Source organism: Lolium perenne, chromosome 3 (assembly GCF_019359855.2).
Source record: "Lolium perenne isolate Kyuss_39 chromosome 3, Kyuss_2.0, whole genome shotgun sequence".
Classification (NCBI taxonomy): domain Eukaryota; kingdom Viridiplantae; phylum Streptophyta; class Magnoliopsida; order Poales; family Poaceae; genus Lolium; species Lolium perenne.
In genome coordinates this window covers 279,829,668-279,849,115 of record NC_067246.2, presented here as the reverse complement: position 1 = coordinate 279,849,115, position 19,448 = coordinate 279,829,668, and positions in this window count along the sequence as shown.

Below are 19,448 nucleotides of genomic sequence, written 5' to 3'. Positions count from 1 at the left end.
CATCGCAAAACGGGGGAAATTTTCGCGCCTTATTGCAACTAAACCTAAGAGGGATCGAGGTTCTCTCTCATTTTGCACTTAGGGTTAGGCAATGTGAGTTAGGAAAATTTCGACATGATCTCTTTTGTATCTTGATTGATTTGGGGAATTGATTTCATTTGACAAGTGTTAATACATTTAACAATAAACATTGAACAATATAAATGGAATTCATAATTCAAACAACTTATGAATTCAAACAACTTTGAATTTCAAAGTGAATCATAAATACAATGTTTATTCCAGAATATAAATGTTACATAAATCAAAAGCTCATAAACAAAAACTTGGGCTTTATTGATATCACAACACAGATTACAAAGTCTTTACAATATTCTTGATACAAGAATTGATAAATAAGAAACAGAAATGGAAATAAAGATTACAATTTTGCTCCTAAACTAAAACCTAGACTAAATGACTTGAAGTATTTCTTCATGGTCATGTCCATCTTCACAAACCTGCAATAATAAAACACCAACACTAGCCAGAATATAAGTGTTAACACAAGGTTCAGTTTGGACAGTTAGCAAATAACACAATATTCAGTTTGGACAAAGGTAAATCGTCACAAGACACCCGTGCTTGTCCAAAACCAGGGACAAGACAAGATAAGGGCAGAAATAGACCAAACACGAGCACCATCGGGGCTCAAGTTTCAGCATATGAGAGCACACAGCTCAAGTGTGCTAGGCAACAACAGAAGGCCATGCAAAGCATAGTCACCAAGCAAGCCAGGCTTGTGTGTCAATGCAGGGATAGAAGCAGGGTTCATATAAAAGGGGCACAAACCCTAGAAATCATAACCAGTCGACCAGATAAGATTCACCAGGTAAGGGTGAAGCAAGAACAAGCTCAGTTCATCCAGTTCTTGAGCAAGAACAGAACCAACACACACAACCACTTAAGCCACCAGAAATCATGGTGACCTAGAAGATCATCCAAGATCTGGAGGTGAAGGGCTGTGAACAAAACCAAGTCTGCATCAACAAAACATTTCTTTCTAGGAGCTGGAACAAGGTATACCTAGTTCCTGGAAAAGATCCAATGGATCTAATCCATCATATGCATAAGCATGGGATGAGCAGATGCTCATATGGGTAGATCATCACTTGGTTTTCACCAAGGATTACTGCCAGTCAAAAGCTACTAAGATAGAAACCATCCAGATACAGATCATGTGCACAGAAGCTAGAAATCATGTACAGATGCACACACTAGCAAGCTCACATGCACAGATAGCACCAGTAGATAGCAAAGATTAGCAGCCAAGACTACACAGAAGATCCTAAGCATGCAACCATCAGAAACCCTAGATTTCTTCACAGGCAAGCATATTGGCATTCATAGTTACTATGATCCCCAAATATGCAAGCAAAGATGAGTAGCCAACAAGATCCAACCAACTAGGTGAGCAACCAGTCAGTAGCAAGGCTACTGAGGTCACATCACACTTAGCACCAATTAAGAGAAAGCCAAATAGATCACATCACTATCCAGAAATGGATTCAGACTTTAATTGCTTGTAAAAGAATCATGAACAGCAAATTCATATACAAGCAAGTCATTTAAATCATCACTGCATAAGCAGTTCATCATAATTAAGTAATCCAAGCATGAATTTATCACAGATCCATGCTAAGCATGACAGCAGCATACTGTTAAGCAATACAACTTAATTCATAGCCACTAGAGCAAGTCTAGATAGCTAAAAGTAAGCAACAGCACAAGTAAGCAACAGCACAGTGATGCTTGAGCATCAGCATCACCAGATAATTGATTAATATAGCCACAGTATTAGCCAGTAAGCAATCACTGACAATCAATTGATCAAATGGATCAATTATAGCAAGCCAAGTTACACAGAGAGGTTAGCCAACAAGCAAGAAATGATCCAATGGATCATTGGCTTGCAGAGGTAGTACTGAATCATATCACAGGCACCTCTGGCACACACACAAGTGTCACAGATGCATCACAAGTACACCTAGACAAGCAAGCATGATAGACCAGTAAGCATAAGCAAGTCATAACCAATCCTAGCATGACATAGTTAGCTCTTGAGCAAGCACAGTAGAGCATGGCAAGTGTAGAGCATGCTAGGAGTAGCAGAGAAGCAAGCACAGCATGAACAGCAAGCAAAGCAGCATGTGCCAGTACCAGAAAATGGTAAATGGGCCATGAACTTGCAAATAACAGAAGCACAGGCAGATTGCGCAGCCATAGCATGGCTCTAGATGATCACAGGACCACCAGAGAGCAACATAGCATGAGGAGGAAGAAGAACAGTAACAAGGGGAGGCGCACAGAGGAGAAGGTGAGGATGCAACACTTACTTGCGCCTGGAAGCAGAGGCTAGGGCATGGCGAGGCAGTGCTCGCGCGGCCCTAACAGCTGCAAGTCCAGGGTAGGCGCCGACGTTACGCCGGCGAACCCAGACACCAACCGCACCACCGTAGCAGGCACCTGAGGCGACGGCATGAGTACCACAAGCAGCACCCGCGCCAGGTCAACCCCAGGCGCGTACCATCATCGGCGAGGACGAGATCTCGCCGGAGTCCGTCGAGGCGATGCTCCACGAGATCCAAATCGGAGGCGATTCGCTAGGAGAGGACGAGAAGGGAGAAACTGCGCGGACAGATCGATAGATCTGCTCGCCGCGGTTCAGGATCGGTAGGTGGCTACGGCGGAGGAGGCCGGCGATGGCCGGAGCAGGGCGGCGGCCATGGCGGCGACGCCATCGCCACGGGAGTCGCCAGAGGTTAGGGACGAGCGAGTGAGAGGGCCGAGTGAGAGTGAGTGAGGTGGGCCGCTTCGGCGCCACCGAACCCAAAAGGGGGCCAGCCTTATTGGGCCGTCCCTGGGTTAGGTTATTGGGCTGGGCCCAATATGAGTCCAGGGGGTATTTTGGTCTTTGTACATTTAATAAAAGACCAAAACTTTACCAAATTTTAATAAATCATAAACAACTCTAAAAAATCCAATAAAAATTGGATTTATGAATGAAAAATAAATCTTAACCAGAATAAAATATGAAATGGAATTTATGAAACAAATTCAAAATTATGAATTTTCAGAATTTAAATAATAACTTGGAATTTTAAATTATTATTTCCTTGTATTTAAAATTCAAGGAAAAATCTCAAATAAGTTCAAATACTTATTTTCAAACATTTCAAAATGAAATTCTATTATTCCAAGTCATTTCTTTTGAAAAAGGGTATTTTTCCTAGAAAAATATTATATTCCCTTTTATTCCAAAAACTATGGAGGTAACTCTATAATTTCAAATTATTTTTGAAATGACTAAGGTAATCATCAAGTAAAACCATTTTACTTTGAATTGTTATACTTTGTGTGAATTACAATGATTAATACTTTTAAATCAATTGTAAATTACCGTCAAAGACATAAATCTTAAATACAACCCTAAATTGTAATAACTCAACGGGGTAAAGGGATTCAACATAAAATAATACATCCATGATTGCATTATTTGGATTTTTATAACATTGTCCTTACCGGACAATGATGCTTCTTACAGAACCCGAGGTCCAGGTTCCATCAACTACATTGAACTGCACTATCTCGCAGTCCACAGGCAAGTTCACCCTTGCTCATGTCAACTTGATTATTTTCTATTACTTTAATGCAAAGCTATATACTTATCATTCCTGCATCGCAAATGAAATGTTATTTTCCAACTATGAATATGACTATGTGGCTGGCAATGGAACCATGGTATGTGTTGATATGGTGGAGGTTCCATTGCAATGGGTTATATCACCCTAGGATTAATTACCAATGCCGTCCAGTGATTCTAGCGCCGTACAAATCGCGTTGACCATGAGATCTATAATGGCTCTGGGGAAGCCAGCTGTATCTTTTCCCTTCTGCACGCCAACGGATTGGTAGAGCCGGCGGGGTGCTGGAGGCACTGCCGTAGGTTGGGATAGCCTTTTAAATCCCCATCCATTAGTGATGATGGCTCTACGATCTATGAAGGATTGTCCAAAGTACACCATGAGTAAAGCCGTATTATCGGGGGAAGTCTACTGGAGGTGTGCGGGTGGACAAAAGGGTGGGTTTGCGATCATGAGAAGGCGGTGTGGGCTTGGATCTTTATACCTGGCCTCACACCAAAGGAAGTGTGAACGGGGGCAAGTCCCTGCGGATGGCAAAAAGAGTGAGATCTCTTGTGGGAAAAGTAACGCACCTCTGCAGAGTGTATCAAATTGTGGCTGTCACTCCTTGTTCCGGGAAGGGAACTGCGAACGCGGCAGGAAAGGAACTCACGAAGTTCTAGTCAACCTGTGAAGACTGACGGGCATAGTTTTCATAATAAAAGCAACCTTTTGAAGAAATGTTTTCAAAACATGCATTGACCTGCGATTTCCTGATCAATGGTCGTAGCTAGTGCATCAAACACCTTTTATTCTTTTAGAACTTGCTGAGTACCTCTGTACTCACTTTCTTTCGACACCCTTGCTAGACTGTGATCCGGAAGTGGAGGCTATCAACGATGGAGCACCAGAAGGAAGCTACGAGCTGGTCTACGAAGAACCTGATCTTAGCGGCGGAGTGGAAGGCGTAGACTATGGGATAGTCTACGGACCAGATGACACGGAGGTGGAGGAGTAGTGACATACCCTAGCATCTTAGAGCCGAGCAACATAGAACTTACCTAAATAAGTTGTTGAGCTCTTTATATTTGTTATGAGTTGTAATCGTACTTAAGTAGTATCTTAGGGTGTTCTCATAGGACCTGTGAGAATACCAACTTGTTAAGACAATGTTTGTAATAAAGTATGGAGTGTTATGACCTGCAATGTTTCTGTTGTACCACTCTGAGGGATATGGCAAATTGTGAAGAAGTCCCTTCGCAAAGATCATATCAACGACTTGTATACTACAACATGCAGTGGTATGCTGGGTCACCGCACCTGGTGCGGATCAAAGAAAGGTCGTATAAAGCCCATGAAGCCCAAGAAGACTCCAAGACTAGAAACTACATGAAATTAGGCAAGTGTTAGCCAAATCAGGTAAGCCAACATATGTCATTGTAACCGACCCGCGGATGGACTCTGAGACCTAGCCCACTATATAAGGGCTAGGAGGAGCCACCGGGGAGGGCATCGAAACTCTTGTAAGATCACACATTGTTGCAAACCCTAATTCCAGTATAATCTCGGCGACTTTAGCCTCCAATCTATTTTTCTACCTAGTTTGTTTGACAAGTCTTCGAAACCACCAACTCTCTCTTTCCTAAACCTAAGTCTGTAGTTATGGGCATTGCCGAGGCTAACCCTCATCACCGAGTCACTAGTAAGTCTCTACTAGACTAGTTAGTTGGTTAATGATGGTTAAGGTTTCCTAACCATAGACATTTGTTTCAATTGAGTCATGTCATTGGAAGAATGATGTGATGGACAAGATCTAACTAAACGAAGCAATATGATCGTGTCGCTATGTTTAAATTGATGTAGCTTTCCAATGTCAAGTATCCTAATCCTTACACCATGAGACTATGATACCCATGTGTACCAGAAGAATACTTTGGGGGCATCGATCGTCACTTTGTAGCTAGGAAAACAAAAAGGTGCCTTTCAGGTATCTCGGAAAGTAATTGTTGTCTAGGATTTATCAATACTAGGATTTGTCCATCCGCGTGACTGAGAGATATAAACTTTCTAGTATCTTGCATCAATCTCTCTCTATGCACTTTACTAATTAGAGTCACATGACCTGCCTGCATGATTGTGACCATATATGTATTTCTATGATGGTGGATATTTTTGTTATGAGATGAGTAATGGGATGCAATTGATATTTTATTCTCCTTGTATCGGTAGATGCATATGTTACCCCGTTCATGTGTGCAGGAACCTGTGAGGGGTGTGTGTGTTTTATGTGAAGTAACTTGGTAATATGCATGTGGTAATATTCATGTGCTTTTATGTTTTTTTACCTTTCCATTAGTTACCTCACTAGGGATAAATGATTACATATGCTATTGTTCATCTCGTGACATTCTAGGTGGCCCCGTTTCGTCAACATAGTATTTTTTATTAATCAATTTCATGTCAAAATTCCTCAAGCAACTATGTTTATTTTAATCTTAGGTTGAAAAGTTTTTCCCCTACCAAGGGAGTATTAGGCAGATGTATTGCACCATCTCTATGATGAGATGTAATGCCCATAGGAATGCTTATCAACAACATAATATTGTATGATACCATTTGTTGCTTGTTATTGAGTGTTTTATCCATGCCACTATGTTTATGACAGAGATCAAGTGAAACCATAAAGCCTAGTCAATTTTAATCCATAAGAAAACACTTTACTTTACTTTGCTTTGCTTGCACTTTTATTAATTTTTATCAATTGCACACTATTTCAATTGGATTTCAGGTGTTTGAAGAGGATAGAAGAAATAACCACTTTTTTCCCTGATAGTTTGATATAAAGCCTTTAGTTACCCTTGTGGGGAAAAAAATCTCCTCTGATTTGTGCTAGTTATGAGTTGCAACATAATATACAAACCAGAGAAATGCGCGAATTGTTAGACTGCTTGGTGATTCGTGCTAGTTATGAGTATGCACGAGCAGTAGCTAAGATTTAATGATATCATGGTAGTGAGAATTAGTCACTCTCTATAATATACTCTATCATCTACACTATGGCCTCTCTTTTGGAGGCGCCCACGCACAAATAGTTTTTGTTCTAAGAGCATCTCCAACAGGCGCTGTAAAAGCCCCGCGCGGAAAAAAAACCGCCGGTTTGCCGCGCTGCTCCAGCGGAGGCGGGAAAACGGCGCGCGCGCTAAAAAATTTGCCGCCCGCGCGGGATATCTGCCGCGTGCGCTGCCGCGCGCGCTATAAACACGCCACGCGCGAAGCGGCCAACTGCCATCCCTCCCACACGTCTCTGCCTCCGTCCGTCTCTCTCCCCGCCTCTCTCCCTCCCGCGCCGCTCCGCCTCCGGCCGTTCCGCCTCCACGCAACTCCGCCGTCGTCCCCTCCGCCCCCGCGCGAAGATGCCTCCGCGCCGCCGCCCCGCCTCCGGCTACCACGGCGTTCGGGCGCGGCCGAGCGGCTGATTCGACGCGGAAATCCGTTCCGGCGAGGAGCGGATCCGCCTCGGCACATTCGACACGGCGCACGAGGCGGCGCGGGCGTACGACGCCGTCGCGTGGCGGCTGGGCCGCTCCCGCCGCGCAATGAACTTCCACGACGTGTTCACGCGGGAGCAGGCGGAGATGCTCGCGCCGCCGCCGCCGGTGATCAGGCGGGAGCAGCAGCGCCGACAGTGGGAGCTGGAGCAGCGCATTCTCATCGCCGAGTGCGACGAGGCGCTTCGCCTTGAATGGGCGCGCCGCTTCCCCGAGGACGTCGCCGCCACGGCAGCCTTCTACACGGAGAAGGAGCAGAAGGCGGCGGCGAAGGTGAAGAAAAAAGCTAGCCGCGACAAGCGCCGCGCCGAGTCCGCGGCGAGGAAGGCGGCGAGGAAGGAGGAGGAAAAGAAGAACGGCGCAGGGCCGTCGACCATCGTCCTCTCCTCCTCCTCCTCCTTCGAGTGGACACTGGTAGAAAAATGGCCTTCCGTCCAGCCCCATTAGTCGCCAAAATATAGGAACCGCGACTAATGGGGTCTTTAGTCGCGGTTCGGGTGGCGAACCGCGACTAGAGACCTGGGCCCAGCGCGCTGGCTGGCCAGCTGGTGGACGGGAGGGGCTTTAGTCGCGGTTGGCCAGGCCAACCGCGACTAAAGGTCCTCAGGCCTGGCCCGAAGGCCTTTAGTCGCTGTTGGCCAGGACAACCGGAACTAAAGGCCCATCCCTATAAAAGGGCCTCAGCTCACAACACTTAGCCATTTGGTGCCACTTCTCTTCACAAGCTTCACAAGGGGGTGTATGTTTGCTTTTGGTTCCTCTTATGCACACAAGGTGTTTGATGAAATGCCCCAAGAGCATGAAACAAACATGATATGAAGTGTTGGAGCCACACTTGAGCTTCCTCATTTATTTTTTCCTCCTCGATCGCGGTTAGCAACTTGAACCTTTCATGCATGTGTGTCATTGATAAAATATGCATGTGTGTAGTTCATTGTTTAATTTATATTGTTTATAGCTAGTTAGTTTAACAAATGCATGATGGTTAATTATATATTTTATATTATAATAATGCAGATGAATCGACAATGGATGTACGGTAACCGACTCTCCGGCAAGTTCACTACGGATTTGAAAGATTTCCTCGTAGTGGCTAATGCGAACAAGCAGAAGGGTTTTGTTATCTGTCCATGTGTTGACTGTAAGAATCAGAAGGGTTACTCTTCCTCAAGAGAAGTTCACCTGCACCTGCTTCGGCACGGTTTCATGCCAAGCTATAATTGTTGGACCAAGCATGGAGAAAGAGGGGTTATAATGGAAGAAGATGAAGAAGGGGATGATTTCATCGATGAAAGCTATCTTGCTCATTTCGGTGATACTTTAATGGAGGATGCTGATGGTGAAGGGGAAGGTGAAGGGGAAGGTGAAGAAGAGGCACGTGATGAGCCCGTTGATGATCTTGGTCGGACCATTGCTGATGCACGGAGACGCTGCGAAACTGAAAAGGAGAGGGAGAATTTGGATCGCATGTTAGAGGATCACAGAAAGGCGATGTACCCCGGATGCGATAATGGTCTGAAAAAGCTGGGCTGCACACTGGATTTGCTGAAATGGAAGGCACAGGCAGGTGTAGCTGACTCGGCATTTGAAAACTTGCTGAAAATGTTGAAGAATATGTTTCCAAAGAATAACGAGTTGCCCGCCAGTACGTACGAAGCAAAGAAGGTTGTCTGCCCTCTAGGTTTAGAGGTTCTGAAGATACATGCATGCATCAACGACTGCATCCTCTACCGCGGTGAATACGAGAACTTGAATGAATGCCCGGTATGCACTGCATTGCGTTATAAGATCAGAGGCGATGACCCTGGTGACGAAGTTGAGGGCGAGAAACCCAGGAAGAGGGTTCCCGCCAAGGTGATGTGGTATGCTCCTATAATACCACGGTTGAAACGTCTGTTCAGGAACAAAGAGCATGTCAAGTTGTTGCGATGGCACAAAGAGGACCGTAAGTCGGACGGGGAGTTGAGACACCCCGCAGATGGAACGCAATGGAGAAAGATCGACAGAGAGTTCAAAGATTTTGCAGTTGACGCAAGGAACATAAGATTTGGTCTAAGTACAGATGGCATGAATCCTTTTGGCGAGCAGAGCTCCAGCCATAGCACCTGGCCCGTGACTCTATGCATCTACAACCTTCCTCCTTGGTTGTGCATGAAGCGGAAGTTCATTATGATGCCAGTGCTCATCCAAGGTCCGAAGCAACCCGGCAATGACATCGATGTGTACCTAAGGCCATTAGTTGATGAACTTTTACAGCTGTGGGGCAGACCTGGTGTCCGTGTGTGGGATGAGCACAAAGAAGAGGAATTTGACCTACGAGCGTTGCTTTTCGTAACCATCAACGATTGGCCTGCTCTTAGTAACCTTTCGGGACTGTCAAATAAGGGATACAATGCATGCACGCACTGCTTACATGAGACTGAAAGTGTACATTTGCCAAATTGTAAGAAGAACGTGTACCTTGGGTATCGTCAATTTCTTCCGAAAATTCATCCAGTAAGAAAGAAAGGCAAGCATTACAACGGCAAGGCAGATCACCGGCCGAAGCCTGCGGAACGCACTGGTGCTGAGGTATTTGATATGGTCAAGGATTTGAAAGTCATCTTTGGAAAGGGTCCTGGCGGACAATCAGTTCCGAAGGGAGCTGACGGGCACGCAGCCATGTGGAAGAAGAAATCTATATTCTGGGAGCTAGAATATTGGAAAGTCCTAGAAGTCCGCTCTGCAATCGACGTGATGCACGTTACGAAGAATATTTGCGTGAACCTCCTAAGCTTCTTGGGCGTGTATGGGAAGACAAATGATACAAAGGAAGCACGGCAGGACCAGCAACGTTTGAAAGACCCTGATGACCGGCATCCGGAATGGTTTCAACGTCGTGCCAGCTACGCTCTGACCAAAGAAGAGAAGGTCATCTTTTTTGAATGCCTGAGCAGTATGAAGGTCCCGTCTGGATTCTCGTCCAATATAAAGGGAATAATAAACATGGCGGAGAAAAAGTTCCAAAACCTGAAGTCTCACGACTGCCACGTGATTATGACGCAATTGCTTCCGATTGCTTTGAGGGGGCTCCTGCCGGAAAATGTTCGAGTAGCCATTGTGAAGCTATGTGCATTCCTCAATGCAATCTCTCAGAAGGTAATCAATCCAGAAGTTCTACCACGGTTACAGAACGATGTGATCCAATGTCTTGTCAGTTTCGAGTTGGTGTTCCCGCCATCCTTCTTCAATATTATGACGCACCTCCTGGTTCACCTAGTCGAAGAGATTTCCATTCTCGGTCCTGTATTTCAACACAATATGTTCCCCTTCGAGAGGTTCATGGGAGTATTAAAGAAATATGTTCGTAACCGTCCTAGGCCAGAAGGAAGCATCGCCAAGGGCTATGGAAATGAGGAGGTAATTGAGTTTTGTGTTGACTTTGATCCTGACCTTAAGCCGGTTGGTCTTCCTCAATCGTGGCACGAGGGGAGACTAAGTGGAAAAGGCACGATCGGAAGGAAATCAACGATATGTATGGACGGCCATTCTATGACTGAAGCACACCACACAGTTCTGACCAATTCCAGCTTGGTGGCTCCGTACTTTGAGAAACACAAGAATATTTTACGCTCGGACAACCCGGGGAAGCCTGAATCCTGGATTAGGAAGGCCCACATGGAGACTTTCGGCAGTTGGTTGAGAAAACATTTAACGAATGACAATCATGTTGTAGATCAGCTGTACATGTTGGCCAAGACACCATCTTCGACTATAACGACTTTCCAAGGGTACGAGATAAATGGGAATACATTTTACACGATCGCCCAAGATAAATAGAGCACCAACCAAAACAGTGGTGTCCGCTTTGATGCAGCAACCGAGAATGGGCAAAAGGTCACATATTATGGTTACATAGAGGAGATATGGGAACTTGACTATGGACCCTCCTTTAAGGTCCCTTTGTTCCGGTGCAAATGGTTCAAGCTAACAGGAGGTGGGGTAAAGGTGGACCAGCAATACGGAATGACAATGGTGGATTTCAACAATCTTGGTTACCTTGACGAACCATTCGTCCTAGCGAAAGATGTCGCTCAGGTTTTCTATGTCAAGGACATGAGTAGCAAACCGAGGAAACGGAAAGATAAGAAAACGATCAGTACATCATGCGATGATCCAAAGCGCCACATTGTTCTTTCAGGGAAAAGAAACATCGTGGGAGTGGAGGACAAGACAGACATGTCAGAAGATTATAATATGTTTGCTGAAATTCTGCCCTTCAAAGTGAACACCGACCCAAGCATTAAGTTAAATGATGAGGATGCTCCATGGATACGGCACAATCGTAAGCAAGCAGGGACACAAGGGAAGAAATGATGTGTAATAATTTATTGTACCAAACTTTGTTGAATGGATCATGTGAATTATATTACCCGTGATGTGTTTGGTGTCCATTTTCGAATGATTCGAGATACCACTGATGATACATGAAATTTGGAGTGATTTAGTCATACTCCTGCCTAGGCGTATAATATGCATACTCGTAGTCTTCATAGCCGCCGCCGTTGTACTGGTAGTCGTCGCCTTCTAAGTTGCCGCCGTCATCGTCGCTGCTGTCGTCGCTGTCGTCGGGCGGCGCTCGTGGCTCGAACTGAGGGTAGCGCAGGCGGGGGATATCGCCGGCCGTGATGTAGTCCATGACGCTCTGCAGAGTCCGGCCGTACCACCATAGCCGACGGCCGGCCTCGTGGAAGTTCCCAGGAGGCAGACCGTCCTCCTCATACCTGGCGAGCGCCCTCTGATGACCCACAAGTATAGGGGATCGCAGCAGTCTTCGCGGGAAGTAAATCCCAATTTATTGATTCGACACAAGGGGAGACAAAGAATACTTGAAAGCCTTAACAGCGGAGTTGTCAATTCAGCTGCACCTGGAAACAGGCTTGCTCGCAAGAGTTTATCAGTAGTAACAGTTTTATAGCAGTAGCAGTAGTGAAATAACAGCAGCAGAGTAACAGAGACAGCAATAGTGATTATAGTAAACAGCAGGATTAAAATACTGTAGGCACGGGGACGGATTACGGGCGTTGCATGGATGAGAGAAACTCATGTAACAATCATAGCAGGGCATTTGCAGATAATAATAAAACGGTGTCCAGGTACAAAGTAATCAATAGGCATGTGTTCCTTATATAGTCGTACGTGCTCGCAATGAGAAACTTGCACAACATCTTTTGTCCTACCAGCTGGTGGCAGCCGGGCCTCAAGGGAATCTACTGGATATTAAGGTACTCCTTTTAATAGAGTACCGGAGCAAAGCATTAACACTCCGTGAACACATGTGATCCTCACATCACTACCATCCCCTCCGGTTGTCCCGATTCTTGTCACTTCGGGGCCATTGGTTCCGGATAGCGACATGTGTATACAACTTGCAGGTAAGATCATAAAACAATGAATATCATGATGAAACAATAACATGTTCAGATATGAGATCATGGCACTCGGGCCCTAGTGACAAGCATTAAGCATAACAAGTTGCAACAATATCATCAAAGTACCAATTATGGACACTAGGCACTATGCCCTAACAATCTTATGCTATTACATGACCAATCTCATCCAATCCCTACCATCCCCTTCGGCCTACAGCGGGGGAATTACTCACACATGGATGGGGGAAACATGGCTGGTTGATGAAGAGGCGTCGGTGGTGATGATGGCGATGATCTCCTCCAATTCCCCGTCCCGGCGGAGTGCCAGAACGGAGACTTCTGGCTCCCGAGGCGGAGTTTCGCGATGTGGCGGCATTCTGGAGGGTTTCTGGCGACTTCGACTTCTCTCTGTGCGTTTTTAGGTCGAAGGCAATAAGTAGTCCGAAGGAGAGCGTCGGGGGCCGACCGAGGCCGCCACACACTAGGGCCGCGCGGGCCCCTCCTGGGCCGCGCCGGCCTAGTGTGTGGGGCCCTCGGGCCCCCACCTGGCTTGCCCTTCTGGCTCCGCCAATATTCTGGGAAAATAGGACCTTCTGCATAAATTCCGAGGATTTTCCTGAAAGTTGGATTTCTGCACAAAAACGAGACACCAGAACAGTTCTGCTGAAAACAGCGTTAGTCCGTGTTAGTTGCATCCAAAATACACAAATTAGAGGCAAAATAATAGCAAAAGTGTTCGGGAAAGTAGATACGTTTTGGACGTATCAACTCCCCCCAAGCTTAGCTTATTGCTTGTCCTCAAGCAATTCAGTTAACAACTGAGCGATAAAAGAACTTTCACGAACACATTTGTTCATATGATGTATATATTCTCATAATATGGCTAACACTTAGGCAGTTCATAATGAGATGCATACAAATAAGATCATCTAACAGCTATGTCAATCATGGAGAGGTACCAACAATTAATAATAAGCATCATGAATCATGTCTATAAGCAGGATTGCAATGTTCATAAAAGAGTATGATAAAGTGGTATCTCGCTTGCCCATATTTGATCGGCAAAACATAAATGCCCAGGCACCTCTGAAGTTCATAGAAAGACTAGAAGTAGTGATTGTCAAAGATAAAAGCATCAAAGTTATACCACAATCAATCATATTTTGAGACAAGCATATTATACTAAGAATGACAGTTGTGCTCTCAAGATAGTGCTCAAAGAAAGAATGGAGACACAACACAAAAGTAAAAGATTGACCCTTCGCAGAGGGAAGCAGGGATTAACATGCGCTAGAGCTTTTCATTTCTAAAATAGGAGTAAAATTATTTTGAGAGGTGTTTGTTGTTGTCAACGAATGGTAATGGGTACACCAACTACCTCGCCAACCGGACTTCCAAGAGCGGCTCCCATGAATTATTTTTATGTTTATGTGGCACTCCTTCCAACCTTTCTTTCACAAACCATGGCTAACCGAATCCTCGGGTGCCTGCCAACAATCTCATACCCTGAAGGAGTGCCTTTTTATTTTAGTTTTATTATGATGACACCCCCCCAACCTTTGCTTACACAAGCCATGGCTAACCGAATCTTCGGGTGCCGTCCAACAATCACATACCATGGAGGAGTGTCTATTTAGGTTAATTAATTTGGGACTGGGAATCCCATTGCCAGCTCTTTTTGCAAAATTATCGGATAAGCGGATGTGCCACTAGTCCATAATGAAAGTCCGTCAAGAGTAAATGACAAGGTTGAAAGTTAAACACCACATACTTCCTCATGAGCTATGAAACATTAACACAAATTGAGAAGCATTTTGAAGGTTTTAAAGGTAGCGCATGAGAATTTACTTGGAATGGTTTGAAATGCCATGCATAGGTATTTATGGTGGACACTTTGGAACAACTTGGTTTTCAGGTGTTTGGAAGCACGAGCAGCGTTCCCACTCAGTACAAGTGAAGGCTAGCAATAGACTGGGGAGCGACAAATCAAGAGAGCAGTAACTGTCAGAATCATGCTTGCGGCAAAATAAATTAACGGAGGCATAAAAGTGATACAAGAACTCTGAAGCAATGTAAATCATAGAGGCTTAATTGACTTTTGTTCAGTCATATGCATGCGTGAGCATGTGCCAAGTCGATATAAATGAATTATTCAGAGGAGGATACCACAATGCCATACCTACTTATGAATAAAACAATGCAAGCAAACATCCATGACATGCTACTCATATTAATAAATTGGAGCTAAACATGAGAGATCATGAACTACTAGACTTTCTCAAATGACATATACCTCACATGAACCAACTAAGCATGCTCACATGGATGAGTATATGTACAAAAATGAAAACAAATAGAGTTCATACCAGCCTCTCACCACAATCCAATTGTCGTAGATCGTCATTATTGCCTTTCACTTGTGTAGCTTGGATAATATGAAATGAAAACCACGCTCCAGCCACCGAAGACCATTGAACTCATGATGAACTTTACAAACCAAAAAAGAACAGCAAATATTTTTGGTGTTTTCGAATTGGGAACAAGACCAAAAGGAAACAAGCAAACAAAGCAAAATCTTTTTGGATTTTCTTATAGCAAACCAACGATAGCAAATAAAGCGAAATAAATGCTAGAAACCAAAATAAACAAATGATGGAGAGAAACAACAGAAATATTTTTGGTCTTTTTGTGTTTTAGGAAAGAAACAAAGCAAAACCTAGAAAATGGAAACTAGAAAACTCACATAAACACAAAGCAGCAGAGTCAAACTTGACAGCAGTATAGTACTCGATTTTTAAGAAATTCTTCCACTGCTTAAATCGAAAAGTGTTCAACTAATGAAAGTTAGATAACAACCTGGGAAATATGCACAAAAATTGGCTTCGCAAAATACCGTTCTGGATATTTTTGAGAATTTTTTCAGTAACAGCCCAGAATCTGTTTTCAGGCAGCACTTCCCCAAATATCATCTCCCTCTCATTAGAAAACCACTCAAACAAACTAAACAAGTATATACAAGTATCCAGCAACCATATTATGCAAAGAATGAGTGATGCCGGTATACCTCCCCCCAAGCTTAGGCTTTTGGCCTAAGTGTAGTTCAATCCCATCGAGGGTCGCTGCTCCTCGCCGGTGGATAATGCATGGCGTAGTCATAGTAAGGTCCATGTGCAGAAGAAAAGCGTGGAGGCTCCACATGCCCAAAATGTTGATGCGAGGAACTTGCTGCATCAGATGATGAGTCGAGGTGTTCCTCGGCCTCCGCGTTGTCTCTTGCATGATGGCCTCCTCCCTCTATGTGTTTATTCAGTGCACTTTCTGTGACTGACCAATCCTCCCTGGAATCAAGGTTAAATAGAACAGGCGCAGGCAATCTTACTAGTTTTTCAGTTTTCTTAGTTGTTCTCCAAGACTTCTTGTAAAATGTTATCTTGTAAGACAGGTTACTCCAGTTAGATGAATCAGAAATAAATTCATGTTTAATCATGGAGACTATGTCAAGTCTTTCTACGGAAAGTCGAATATCAAGATGGTGAGGTTCTACACCATGCAAAGCTAGTAAACGAGAGGCGATGAGACCTCCACAAATTCCACCTTTCTCACGGTTAGTAGCAAGTCTATAAGCTATCAATGCCCCCAAATTATAGGTCTTACTACCTTGCAGTGCAGCAGCTAGAAAAGCTAAATCCTGGATAGATAGTTTACTACCATTCTTTCTAGCAAGGACGCATTTAGTAATGAAATAAGCAAAGTAGCGGATAGCTGGGAGTTGAATGCTAGTGATTTTACCACCATCCTCTGAGAAGCTCCTTCCATGACAAATCATCTCGAAGAGGCTTAAGAGCTCTCGCGGCGATCCCCTTATCTTCTCGCATGATCCCCATTGCGGTACTCTAATTGCTGTACAAAAATCATTGAATGGCAAGTTGACAGTTTTATTATAAATCTTATATTGAACCATGGGGTTAGATTGCGACCAATTGAACTTAAAATCCTGCACAACAGACATAGTCAATTTTGCATATTGGCATGGTTCTCCATCAACAAAATCATTCAACCCTGCACGAGAAATTAGATTCTGAACATCTTCCAATATTCATGCACTTCTCATGAAATCTGTGCACGGGTAGTAAGAGGGGTATACTCCCTCTTCGCGGTTCACTCTCATGACTTGTTGCACCTCCAATTCTTGTTGGTTTAGTTGATATTTATTCCACTCCATTTTCTGAAATTTTTCAACAAACAATATAAAATTTGATTTGGTGACATATAATCAAGGGGAACTACTATAGGAACTTGCTAGAGTACTAATCATGCATCAAAACTAGTTTATACAACTTAGAACAAGCATGCAAGCTCACTAAACATGTTACCTACAGCAGCAAAATATTCAAGATACTCAACCAAACAAAATTCTATTTGGATAATCGGAGGAGTCACATACCGGAGAGCAAATGTGCCAAATTTCAGACAGAAATCTGGGCTGAGCAAAGAGATCGAAAAATCCTGAGCTCTTGAGCAAAAACGCGAGTGAGAGAAAGCTGGTGTCGATTTTTTCGGGAGAGAGAAGAGTCTGGGAGGAAGAGATGCTAAAGTGGGGCAAAGGGGGACCCACACGCCAGGGTGGCGCGCCCCCCTTGCTAGCCGCGCCGGCCTGTGGGGTGCCACCCTGGGGTGCCCCACTGGTCATCCCCAGGTGCTCCCAGGTGCATTTTCGAAAAATAGGACCAACGGTATAATTTTTGTGAATTTTTGAAAACTTTGAAAAATGCACATTTCTGGGCATTAAGTTTATTATTACTGGCCAGGAATTTTTTTTGAAATCTCTAATTAGCTAAGGAACTTTGCAAATCAAAAGTGCTACAACAAGTAAGACAAGTGGAAGGAGAAAGAGATGTTGTTTACCTCCTCTATGCATATAAAAAGTATTTGTTAACAAGGTTGATCAAGTCTTGCCACCAAATAAATTTTACATAGCACAAGAAGAAATAAACCTCAAATCAATCATGTTACCTTGAATTGTATTGATATGGATCCAATCATAAGACTTTGATAACCTTCTTTAGGCTCATATATAGGACAATCAATAGTTCCAATTTTGATAGTTCTCACATTAGAAATAGTATTGACTCCACATACTTTATCAATCCTCTTGGGGAAATAGATGGTATGCTCCTTTTCATCAACATTGAAAGTAACCTTTCCTTTATTGCAATCAATAACAGCCCCTGCGGTGTTAAGAAAAGGTCTCCCAAGAATAATAGACATATTATCATCTTCAGGCATTTCCAACACAACAAAATCAGTTAATATCAAGCAGTTATTAGTAACTTGAACAGGAACATCCTCACATATACCAACAGGAATAGCAGTAGATTTATCAGCCATTTGCAAAGATATATCAGTAGGTATCAACTTATCTAAGTAAAGTCTCTTATAAAGAGAAAAAGGCATGACACTAACACCGGCTCCCAAGTCACATAGAGCAGTTTTAACATAATTATTCTTAATAGAACAAGGAATAGTAGGTATACCTGGGTCGCCCAACTTCTTTGGCACTTTGCCATTGAAAGAGTAATTAGCAAGCATAGTGGAAATCTCCTCATTGGGGATTTTCCTTTTGTTAGTAACAATATCTTTCATATACTTTGAATAAGGAGGCAATTTAATAGCATCAGTCAAAGGGATTTGCAAGAATAAAGGTTTCATCCAATCACAAAATTTATTATAGTGTTCTTCTTCCTTTGATTTTAGTTTCTTAGCAGGAAAAGGCATTTGCTTTTGCACCCAAGGTTCTCTTTCATTACCATGTTTCTTAGCAATAAAATCTTCTTTAGTATACTTTTTATTTTTATCATGCTTTTCAGGTTCATCTTCAACCTCTTCTTTATCAGAAGCATCATTCTTATCATTATCATTACCATTATCATGTTCATTACCACTTTCAGTTTCAGCATCGGAAATAGAAATACTATTAGGATCATTAACAGGTTCAGAGGATTCTACAATATTTTTATGTTTCTTCTTCTTTTTCTTCTTAGAAGGAGCACTAGGTTCAATGCATTGAGAATCTTGTTCAATTCTTTTGGGATGCCCTTCAGGATATAGAGGATCCTGGGTAGAGACACCACCTCTAGTTGTTACTTCATAAGCATGTTCCTCTTTAGGATTATTTTTTAACAAGTCATTTTGCACTTTAGTGAGTTGATCAATTTGAGTTTGAACCATTTGAAAATGTTTAACAAGCATCTTAACATCATTGGAGGTTCTCTCCACAATATCATGCAAATTGCTAATAGCTTGAGAATTTTCCATTAGATGATTCTCTACTCTCATATTAAAATTTTCTTGCTTAACAATATAATTATCAAACTCATCTAAGCATTGCGCAGGAGGTTTCGAATACGGAATATCTTCCCTAGTAAAGCGTTGAAGGGAGTTTACCTCAATCATGGATGAAGGGGGAATTATCTCACATATATCTTCTATGGGAGGTAGATTCTTCACATCTTCGGATTTAATACCTTTCTCCTTGAGAGACTTCTTAGCTTCCCTCATATCTTCATCATTCAATTCAATTAAACCCCTCTTCTTCAATATTGGCGTTCGAGTTGGTTCAGGTGTATTCCAATCATCATAATTCCGGCTTATTTTAGCCAATAATTCTTCAGCTTCGTCTGGAGTTCTTTTCCTGAAAACACAACCAGCACAACTATCCAAATATGCTCTAGACTCAATGGTTAGTCCACTATAAAATATATCAAGTAGATCATTCTTTTCTAAATCATGTCCAGGTCGAGCTCTCATAAGAGAACAAAATCTTGCCC